Source organism: Mercenaria mercenaria, unplaced genomic scaffold (genome assembly GCF_021730395.1).
Source record: "Mercenaria mercenaria strain notata unplaced genomic scaffold, MADL_Memer_1 contig_2988, whole genome shotgun sequence".
NCBI lineage: Eukaryota > Metazoa > Mollusca > Bivalvia > Venerida > Veneridae > Mercenaria > Mercenaria mercenaria.
The window spans coordinates 1,389-13,937 of NW_026461085.1; the positions used below are offsets into that span (position 1 = coordinate 1,389).

The following is a 12,549-nucleotide window of genomic DNA, read 5'->3' on the forward strand; positions in this document are numbered from 1 at the left end:
CTACCTCGTCCGAGTGATGCCGACTAAGGACAGGACCAATGAAATCGATTGTGTGACAACATTTTCAAATTACGAACCTAAATATGATTGGATATCGCATCTGTAGATATTCTTTATCCTTACACCTTGCGTTTGTTAAGCAGCGAATCAAAATTACTTTAACAGCAACCTGTCAAACTCGAACTGTTAAAAATCGTCCGTGCCCGGGTAAATTCGGACATCGGCATAATTCGTACAGTTTTAAAGTCAAATCTATAATTATATGTTCTCACATGCGATAAGGCTATTTTATGTCTTTTTAAGAAATTGTTATGTCTCCGTTAAAATACAATCAAGTCACCAAACATCTTTATTTCGGATAAAACGTAACAACTGAACTAATGACGTAGTACTCATTTTTTCTGCGAACAACAAATATATGTTTGAGGGCGGGAATTTTTCGGAGAGGATTCAATTCAAGTATCAGGCATGATATCATAGTATTGCTTTTAACTTTGTTATCAAAATGGAAGATAACTATGTTAAAAACTCAATAATGTCTATTACTTTTCACCAAAATCAAAAGATTGTCTAAAATAAGGCAAAAGTGTAAGTGTCCGAGTTAAATCACCTGTTCTATTATAGTTGGAAAAATTCCAACATGCAATTTTAAGGGACAGTGCAGACTCCCTGTACTATGTTGTTTTCGATTTTGACCAAAAAAGTTACAGTCAAACCTATGTTAAAGACCACCTCTGAACAGAGACCATCTGGCTCTAAAGACCGCATATTTTTCCCATTCTAACATTTTCAGTGTAGTTTAACCTGTGAATATAGGCCACTTCCTAATGAAGTCTCTCCCGAGGGTGGTCTTTATAGACAGGTTTGACTGCATATAAATACTGATGAATATCTATAATTTTCAGATCTATGTTTGAATTTTACTTTTTAAATACAGTTTTAGTGTCCGAATTATTCCTACATATCATATTATGTCCGAATTATTCCTACAATGTGTCCGAATTTACCTACCTCGTCCGAGTTATGCCGACTGAGGGCAGGGCCAATAAAATCGAGTGTGTGACAACATTTTAAGGTTACAAACCTAAATATGATTGGATATCGCATCTTTAGATATTCTTTCTCCTTACTGCTTGGGTTTGTTAAGCAGGGAATCAAAATTACCTTCATAGCAACCTGTCAAACTCGAACTGTTAAAAATCGTCCGAATTTACCAGGCCTAAGATGCTAATTTGGCAGCTTTCACCAGGGCCAAGTTCAGTGTACAATTATTGCGGTGGTAGCTTTTGAACCTTTTTAAATGAAATTCAGTAACTAGGAAATGCTTGGGCTTACAGTCCTTGGATTGGTTGATAACCTGAAGATAATTTATGGATTTTGAGGTCATTATGTCATTGTCACAGTGACTAGGACCCCTAATAGGTCACAGTGACCTACAACAGGGCAACTGTTTTTCGTTTATAGCACACTCTATCATATAACCAGATAACAATTAGATAACAATTGTTATCTATGTCTCTGATATAATTTTAAAAGGAACAACACCGGACCTCTCCTAGGTTTCTTTTTTAAAAGAAGCCTACTTGTCGTATGTTTAACATGGGACTGTTGAACCGTCCAAATACAGAAAATACAGGAATTTTTGTACGCGCGTGCGTCCAAATACAGAAATACAGGATTTTTGTACGCACGTGCATCCAAATACCGTAATATATTGTACGGTCACGTGTTGCAAATGAACGTTCGCGATTGGATAGATAAAATAGATATAGAATAAATGTTATGAATTTGTTCATTATCCTAAATAATATTGACAGTTGTAATAAATTCACGCAACGTTATACATCAAAATTACACCACGATTCAGATATGAAATTCAGACGTCAATATTAATGGAAAAACATTGAAATTTCTGGTTCCGTTGTAAATAAAGATTATGTAATTATTAGACTTGACGTTGATGGGGATGATTTCTGAGCGGTAATGGAAGTAAGATAACTCTGAATGAGGATTTTGAAGGTCAAGAAATGATGAATGTGGTTTAATCTGAACCTGAGGACTGACAATGACACGTTTGCCTATCCGCACTAAGGGTAAAACACGAATATGTGTCTGGATTTATCAAAAAAGAGTGTAGAAAGAATTAATGTTTCAGACTTTGTTAGAACAAGAGAGCCAATTATATATAGTTAAGATAAAATATCTGTTTATTTTTCAAAAGTAGAATTTCATGAAGAAAGTACAGTACAGTTTAGGTATGCTATTCTTGGTCCCTTGCTTTGGCAATAGTAAACCAAGGTAAAGCGCACGAATACATTATTTTTATCTCCTTACCACTTCTGTCGCATTTAAGATAATCGAGAAACCATGATGCCATATTTACTTCTTACATTTAGTTACCATACTAGTAAATTATTTAAACATATTTCGTATAATTAAAATGAACAACTGTACCGTCGTAATCAAGAGCGGTCCAGAAAGGTTCTATGAAATCATCTCCATATATCTCAAAAAGTTTCCAAACGAGGTCCCACAGTGGATTTTTCAACGATAATTCAATGGCTGAAACAAAACAGAAAACTTTTATCCTTAAAACTAAGAAACAAAATAATCACCATCGATGTTGACCAACTACGTACAATTTTATGGATATTAAAAGTCGACACGAAACTATATGTTATAGTGCACAGTTAAATTTTTAACTGCTTATAAAAATTATTTGTACAAAACGGAAAGTAAACCTTGAGGTTACCGAGCAAGATTTTCTTACTTTTTATATCATTGTAGGGATAATACACGTTTTTGTGTATAAACGTCTGCAGAAGCCCGCGGGAATGTTTGTGACCGAGATGTCAGTCTACGCAGATATACAAATACTTCCTTGGCAAAGCAAATTAGAAATGAATATCATGTATAAAGTGACAAGGTATGTTTTTCGAATAAAATAGGTAGATGTATTTTAAATGCATTAAGTTCAACTGGTTATCTATAATGTTTATAGAACTAACTGTTGTGTAATTAATTAAATAAATCATTAAATCGATTGTAGACGGCCGGGTCTAAAATCTTACCTGACAGACGAAATGGAAACGGTCATCCATCAACCTAGTTCAAATTTGCGGAAAACGTAAACGGTTATGAGAGTCTGACACTCTTCTTACCACCATTATTTTCGATTGGTCACATGCTTTTTAAGTATACATACACTTTTTCAGTCATTTGCAAATAATACGGTACAGGTCGCATAAGGTATACATTCTTGCATAAAACCTTTGTTTTTTGCCGATTTCGGGCATGCACAAACAGGGAAAATACGTGTACAAACAAGGAGATTCTCGTGAGCACGCGCTGTTGGTGAACGTTTTGACGTTCCGTATTATTGTATTATTACGCGTATTTGACTCAAAGTAAGTTTACACGCCGCGATTTAATCCTTGAAAATGATAGGCAAACAACATTTACAAAAATACAATTTCGTTTTCCAAATTAATGAGTCGAGAAAGTTGACATGCTAACTTAAAATCTTACACTAAACCTTTTAAAAAAATGTTTGTGTCTACTTTACACATCTATGCAGTCTACTGATGTAGTGATGGTGTGTAATGTAAAGCATAAACATGACTAAGCGTTGTTAAGTTCGAAGGATTTTTCCATAGTTAATGAACATTTGATGAACAGAAAGCTAAAGTTCCTACCGATATATCTGAAAAAGGGGGAGTCATAATCTTTTTACATACATTTAATATTAAAGAAATTACCACATCAAGAATGTCCGTTCGACATGTATCAAAAATGCACTGTTCTGTATGCCCTGGAAATGCATAAATAAAACATGTGTCCATAACAACCTGAAACGGCCGACTTCGATCGGCTAATGTCAGCTGAATAGTCTTGTTTTTCGATATTTCCAGCACTTTAGTTGTGTTTTATGCAAGAATAGCGATAACACACGTTTGTTTCGTGAAACAAGAAGATGTTGTTACACAAAAAAAACGTGCGTTAACCCTACATTATGGGTCATTTTTTCCTGTGTTCTTAAAAAAGGGTGTTTTACTCGTTTTGTCATAGAACGGACCAATCCATTATAGAAATTTAGCAGCGGTACTCACCTTCGCCCAGCGTGTCAGTCAGCTTTCGAATTTCGTCATTAAGGTTATCGATCTCAATTTGTAGCTCACCTGTTTGTTCTCCACCATCGTCATCTTCTCCTGAAGGTTGCAGTGGAGAATGTAATTGAGCAAACTTAAAGGACGTGTTCACGTTAAAGTTTAAGGTTTTAGTTGAGAATACAATTGAAGAAACTTAAAGGATGTTTGTACTTTGATGATTAAAGTTGCAGTTGAGAATGTGAATTGAGCAAACTTAAAAGATATATTTACGTAGAAGTTTAAATGTAATTGAAAAAAAAAACAACTTAAAAGATATATTTATGTTAAAGTTTAAGGTTGCAGTTGAAAATCTAATAGAACAAACTTTAAGGATATGTCTACTTTAAACTATAAGGTTGTTTAAGGACATGTGTTCTTTAAAATTTGAGGTTGCAGTTAAAAATATAATTGAAATACGTATAGCACATGTTTTTTTTTTCATAAAACAAAAAAGAAATGAGAGCTAAAAGCATACAAATAAATCTATAAAACGGAAAGCATTAATGAAGGAATTCAAAAGGTAGACACAAATTGTAGTTAAGTCCTGAAAATTCAGAAAGATAACTGAAATGTACTGAAATGTAGAATGACATGAAATTCTACCTTTGATTATAACTTTATTTGCTTTTTGAGGATGACTCTATACCTAATACCTTAAAACTAAATCGCAAACAGATGTTTTGTTAACTATAAAACACAACTTTCCTTTGAATATTTCCAGTTTGTCTATCAACACTTGAAGTTCTGCTTGTATCATGCTCACTTTTCCATTGAGGCCGTTTTGATTTCCAAAGAGGTCATATTGTAACAAAGAGTAATCCGGGAGCTCTACCATTTGCTGAGGAAACCTGATGTCTTTTTTCCGAATATCAGTCAAAGCTTTCATTATTCTAGTAACAATATAAATGAGCATATTGATCATGATATAAAATAACCTTTCCATTGAACTTTTCTATTTATTTTTTTATTATTATTATTATTTTGTTTGGAATCTGGACCAAGAAATATCAATATTTTTTAAAGGAACACTTAATGACAGTCGGCCATTTTAGTGAAACTATACTATTTCCTAAGTTCGGAATTCGGTATCCTTCTAATAATGCCTGATTCAGAGACAGAAAATACAAAATCAAATATAATTTGCCGATTCTCAGTACGGATCCATTACTTTTAGAACCAGAAGTCGAAATTATTTTGTAAATAACTCATTCTAAAGGTAGTATTTGCCTAAAAGAAGCTTAAAAGCTAAGAATACAATGAATTGGTTTTCTTCCATTATTTAGTAATGTTTTACCGAACGCACTGCTACATTTTGACGTGAGAGTTATTTATAGCATAGTACACGTTTTAATGCGATTACTTGTAATTACTATCATCGTAGCTCCCTTTCATCTTGGAGGAATTTAATACATAGAACCTGCCGAAACTATGGTCACATTTTAAAGCTGCGCCCATCTAGATTTACGTCATTTTTCTTCAAAATTTAGAAAACGCTTTCTTTACTTAGTAATGTTAATAAAAAGAAAATATACTGACTCTGGGGATTTTAGGAACTTTTTATCGATAAAACACTTTCTAATCAATAAAATATGCTGAAAACTTGCAAAAACGGTAGTCACACTGTTGAAATTTGATGCAGAATAGAAGGAATTTGGCTTTATTTTATATGATAAACATTACAATATATACTAAAACAATGCCGGTTTATGATTTCCGAAATGTAATAAAAATTCTTTTCTGTTTTGAAGAAAAAAAGAAATAATTAAGTTCATCTGCAGGCATGAACCTTTAATCAAGTAAATGTATGCTGAGCAGGCCAGTTAACCTAACACCTATTGTTTTGTATCTTAACAATTACTAAATGTACTTTTATGAAATTAAGCGTACAGTTAGATGAACATATAGTTATTAATACAACAAAATTGAAAACTATATCGAATGGCGCTAAAATAATTTTTATTCAATTTACTATAACATCCATATTCTTAAAAGTCACAAAAATAGGTGTTGAAGTTCTGTTTTTAGATGAGCCGTGCCATGAGAAAACCAACATAGTGGGTTTGCGACCAGCATGGATCCAGACCAGCCTGCGCATCCGCGCAGTCTGGTCAGGATCCATGCTGTTCGCTTTTAAAGCCTACTGCAATTAGAGAAACCGTTAGCGAACAGCATGGATCCTGACCAGACTGCGCGGATGCGCAGGCTGGTCTAGATCCATGCTGGTCGCAAACCCACTATGTTGGTTTTCTCATGGCACGGCTCATATATTAATCATTACAAAGTATACTTACAGATCTCTTTTGTTTTGACCATTTCCAAGAGTTCGTCCATTTAATATTACGCTGCAAACCGCAGATAACAGGACAAATTTCATATTTGGCTTCAAGTTTTAGGACCTGCAATTTGCAAAACAATATTTAAACATATCGAGTGAAATGTAGTGTTTATAAAAATATGAACTACATTCTGTAGATTAATTCAAATATATAAGACTGCAGTCGTTTTTCAAAGTATAGGAAAATAAATAGAACAGCTAAATGAACATTTGACTGAACCATGTCACATTAACGTTTACTCTCCTGAATTTCTAAAATGGACCAGTCCATCTTTTAATTTGAGCAGTACCACTTATTATTCAAAAGGATGTTCACTGAATATTTACCGACTGATTAGCGAACAGTGCAGACTATGATCAGCCTTCACAGATCCGTGCAGGCTGATTTTGGTCTGCACTGGTCGCAAGGCAAAACCACTTGCCGCCAGCAGGCTAAACGTGAAACAATCATATACCGAGTCTTATGAAGTCTTGTAGTCAAAAATTAGTTGGATTTATGCTTTTATCCCACTTTATTATCCTTTATTATCCTTGTCGTGTAAAATAAGAATGATTCATAAAATCGAGAACGTGCAATATGTAAATGATACATAATATCAAGGACGTGCAAAATGCAAATGATTGATAATATCAACAACCTACACATTTGTTCATTTCCCCGTTTAACTATTCATTTCCAAAGTCACCAACTTATTTTCAACTTGATCGCTTAGCTGTAACCTATACTTAACATTTCATAAAATAATATTACGTATTAATTTCACGATATTGATATAAAAGGTATTAACTGCTTAACGTTAATTTAAAAAGTGTTTTTCTACCTTAACAATGTAAAATATAGCATAAAAACTGCGCGGTAGCTGGGTTCATATCACTATGCTCAATTGGCACATTATCCCGTACGATAAAGCAGAGAGATTGTTTATAATTTAACTTAATGTGGCTTTTAAAACATGCTTTATTTAAGACGTAATCATAAAGATATTATTTCATCTCTTTCTTTACCATAAACCTAACCATTGTTTGCTATACATCCACCTGCATACGTATTTTCGCGAGTATAATACATCGGTCTTCTTTTGCATTCTATAGTTACCTATTTATCATTTCACCCTCTGGTTGTTTATTCAATTTTTCTATCTGTTCAGTGAGTCAAACGATATTTGTAAAGCTTTCTAATAGGACTAGAGCTGGAAGGTGAACCCCTCCCTCAGGAATTTTTGTTAGACCCCATTAGTTTTGAAGCCCCTTGTATGTAGATCATATTTCTGAATTCTCCCATCTGGCAGGGGTTCTCTATGAGTTACAGCCTGTTATTTACGTTACCACCACAATTATTTAATAAATAATAAAACTGGAATGTGGTGATTTATATGGTAGAAACAACCATGTACTCATTAGCAAGTGGGTTTAGTAATATGCAGAATTTGCTGTTGTCAATGTTCCCGCTTAGTTTTGTTCTCTCAATCGATCAATTCATGTAGTAATTTACGTTACCATATGTTTTATAAAAATTCTCATATCAGTTAATCCAATAAGTTAAATTGTCAGGAAATATCAAATATGTCTCAATTATAGTATTTTCAATACACATTACATTAGTCTTTAAGTACTTATCGCTCAGCCGTTTTAAGAGCAAGTACGTTACAATTATATACGTTACTAAAATTCAAGATATAATATTTTCATTTTTCAGTCAAAAGATTGTTTCTGTAATCCTTATAATTTTGTTCAAACTTAAATTATGCGAGCATCTTATCAAGCTAGAACTAGTTTGATATAAAAATGCATATAGCACAGCACTGACATTGTAACCTACGTTGCGATACGTTACTGAATGTTTATTTTAGTAATGAAAAATACATGCACACAACCGCTTATCTCTTTAATCAATAAATTCACACCAATCAAAATTGAGAAACAATTAAGTTGCGGGGTTCAGTCACTAAGTCATATAATAACTGTCTGTTTCGTATTTGGTATCAATCATATTGGTCATCTCTACCTCTTCATAGTCATCGTCAGTCATTGGAGTCACATCTTACTGATGTGTCACAAATAATTTCAGGCTAGTTCTTGAAGCACTATATTATCGGAACACCAGTCATATTCAAACAGATTTTCTGATCCAAATTTCTATCCACTTTCATCTACTTTTAGTATAGTTGGGTAAACTTATATTTCACACATGTTATGTGCATTTTGAGTGACAGTTGGCACAGTGGAAATAGACTCATGTCCATGCCATTATATTTGCTCGGGACATTGCCAGCACCTACTTGATACTTTGCAAGAAACCTGTCATATTATAAGTTTGTTGATGTTATTGTATTCTTCAGTCCATAGATTGCAAAGACAATATTTTCAATGCCTTTAAGAGGTCATCAGATCAGTGATGTGAACTACTTCTGCTAATGTTGCAACTTACACCTGGTTTTTCTCTACTAATTTGAGCGGTGTTACTATCCCTGTGCGAACGAAAGCACTGGTTGTGTCAACCAGTCAGACAGTGTATTGCAGGAAAAATTGAGCAGATTCTTTCTCCTTTGCTTACAAAGGTGCTGTGAGCATTTAAATAGTGTCTCTTATTGCCTGTTCCAGTGTTAAAAAAAGTATTTTGGATTTTTGAAGATATCCCCAATAACACAAAAGCGTCTGTATCTGGGGATCTAACTTGGATTTTCGCCTTTCGTATAGTGCTAGTAGTACTGATATTCATGCAATGAATATTATTCTTGTGTCTGCTTCTTCCTTTTCATAGATACAGTGGTACGGTATTTAGGGTCGAGCTTGATTTTTATTCCCATCTTCACTTGTGAGTAAATGACACTTTTCACTATTGACAAAATACAGATGTCTTCTTCTTCATCTTTGGTGCATAGGAATCACATTTTCATTGTTCAAAAATTAGATTGATCAACTGTGTTTTGTAACTGACACTTACAGTCCTCAGTCAATCAAATCATATCAGCGTGGAAGACGTAGATCTTCTCCAAAATTCTTACTTGTCAGGAGTGAAAAAGTACCATGTATTCATGTCAAACAGTGAAAACAAAACACAAGCTGTCTTAGGTAGTTGACTTCGGCTACGTCTTGGAATGTTGCAGGGATAGTTACTTACTAAGCTTTGCAGCAGGGCGTTACTGTCAATCAACAAAACAATGTCATCTTTTTTGGACGGCTGCAGCCTTTACATAGTGAAGAAGTTTTGACTTGTCTGTTTTCATTGGCATTGCAGTCGCAGCGGCTATAATGGCCAGGGGATAGGTCCTAGAGGGAAAAAAAGTGTCAATTCTAGATTTATGTTGTGCTGAATAGCAAAAAGTACCAACTGTTCATACACGTTACGTTCTGCTTTTATCTGTAGCATTTTGTTTTGAGTATTTTAACTTCAGCTGTGGCAAATGTTTTCTTCTCTTAATCTTCTCTTAATGGGGTCTTGAAAAGGAACTGATTTTTCAGTTAATCTTCTTTTGTAATCCGTCCATTGTCTTTTCACCTATTTCAGTTGCCTTAAGGTCATGAGCGACTTCTGATTTCACAGAATACCAGACGACACACAGTAATTTTCATCTTTGTTGGTTTTTCAGCATGGAATGGGTTCGTGAAGGATTTTATGTCATCATAACCCCATTAACTTCTTTACTCCTGCGTATTTGAGTAGATTATACATTTTTTGTGTTTGTGCATATCTTCTTTGTGTATTTATGCATTCTGAAGTGCTGCTTCAACATATCTGGCTCTGTAATGACGTGTCATGCACCAGTGGACATATGCAGCATAGTTTCTACTGAAACCAAGTATGCCAACATCAGACTTTGCATGTCTGTTACATGTCTGCTCTGTAGTGATATCTACAGCATTTCTCAATGCTGGTACAGAAGACCTAGATACACTGAAACCATAACTTCGGAGTAGCTCTTCTGTACCTGGATCAATATTCAACAATGTCAACAGGTAAACGAGGAGGTAGCGGGCATCAATATTGCGATCAAATGCGAAGAACAAAGAGCAAAGTTTTTACAGAGATGCTACATGTAAAACAAAAGCATAAATCTGTGTTGCTTTGATGAGTAACAACATCAATTGAATTATGTCAACATACATTAACCAAAATTAAGCAGTTTTCCCACTTTCATCCTTTCTGATTTTTTTATTTGAACTGCCCATGTCTATTGAAATATTCTTCAAAGTCAGGAGAGTTATTATTTCAAACACCTTTCAAATGAACCACTAGAACAAATTCCTGACTCTATTACAAGTTCTTTAAGACCATTGCCCTTCATTAATTTTCTTAGAGGCCCAAATATAGAGCAGATTGTGTGAAACACACCCATTCTAACAATTATGTTACCAACTCCATCTCTAAACTACAGAACCAAAGAATATGCCTTCTTAGCAACAGCCGAGTCACATGTCACTATAATATAGTTCTGGCAAACTTCATTACTTGCATCTACTGACGTTTTTATCATATGCTGGACTGTAGCATTATCACCGATTGAATAATTCGAAGGTGCCATATATATGAAGCAAATCTGCGCACTCACTCTCTGCAAATCATTTCACACATTTGTAATCTATTTGTTTATTTATTTTATTTCATTTCATTTTCCACTCAAGGTAAATTAGTTTCATTTCACATGAAAAATGATTTTTTTTTTTGTTAATCTTGATTGTAAATTTCGTTTGAGAACAACTATATATGATTTATGTAATTAGTGTAATTGTAATTTTCGTTACATAGAGTTATATTTTGTAATATATTTATATGTTTTAAAATATATTGTACACATTTATGGAATTTGTACATGTTACATATCTGTTTAAACAAATATTTTACAGTATCCTAAATAATTTTCAACTTTTAAAAAAAATATATATATAAATTTGATACTCATATTGTCAACATTATATTATTTCATTTTCTCTGTATATACATTACCGCCTACTTTTTCGTTATAATTAGAAATATCTTACAACTGAAATAATTATGTCAAGCTCACATCTGTTATAACCACAATCTCTTTTCATAACACTTTTGACATAGACACTTCAAATAAGATATAAAATCACATAGTTATATTTTCTATTTTCGTTTCAGTTTTTGTTAAAGTACATTTGATAACGTAAAGCACATGCCTATAAGTGTCTATTTTACCTGCAAAATGTAAATCTGTTTATTCTGTCTTTATTTTATGACATATTGTGAAGCTAGTAAACCATTTATGGCTAATTGTAGTGCCAGTCAGTATTTTCTAGAAATTATTAATGGTATAAAACGTATAAAATAGGCTGTAACGTAAAAGGAACCCGACTGCCAGATGGCAGAATTTCTGGAATGATAGCTTATATTATATGATTTACGAAAATCATAGCGTAGAAATATCTCTAGATGGGGGATGGGGGTTATTGTCAGCTCAAGGTCTAAACTGTTTATGGAAACAGCTTTCAATACTCAAACAATGCCCATAGTTTAAACATCTGATATTTTTTTTTTTAAAAATGCGAAAAATCAAACATTTACCTTGCACAAATCCACTGCAAATCCAGACGTAAATGAGGGTATCCGGGTTGATTTAATAACTTAATAACCGGTATGCAATTTACCATGCTAATCTTTTTCTATGCGTAATATTAAAATTGATAGCTCCGATGCAACCATCAATTTAAAATTTAGTCACGTACAAAAAGGAGCGGTGCAACAGGTTTTACATGTTTAGATTACAAAATGTACAGTGTATGTATCATGACACCCCAATAAGTCGCTCTGGTGTCCGCTTCTAGGAAAATCTAGCGAACCTGCACTTTATAAATGAAAATGTGTTTAAAAACATTAGAGCGACTAAGGTTAATTCTGATTTTTTATATATAACTTTAACCCTTATCGTGCTGGACACGAATGTTTGGGTAAGTACCCCTTTTAACAGTTAATGGCAGCGTCCAGATGGAAAGATCGACGAGTTCATTATAGAAATTTAGTAGTGTTAAGGTTAATGAATGTCATACAATGATCAATATCAAATTATATACTATAAATATATGTTGTACCTCTCTTTTTTTATC

General features: G+C 33.6%; 1 long non-coding RNA gene across 1 annotated transcript; it reads right to left on the reverse strand.

Moving 5' to 3' along the window:
* Window positions 1-2,451: 2,451 nt before the first annotated feature.
* On the reverse strand, window positions 2,452-12,145 carry LOC128552645 (uncharacterized). Its single transcript, XR_008369135.1, has 4 exons — window positions 12,011-12,145; window positions 6,440-6,544; window positions 4,110-5,038; window positions 2,452-2,562 (listed from the first exon to the last, which is right to left on the reverse strand). It is a non-coding gene; the product is annotated as an uncharacterized LOC128552645 (long non-coding RNA).
* Window positions 12,146-12,549: the final 404 nt, after the last annotated feature.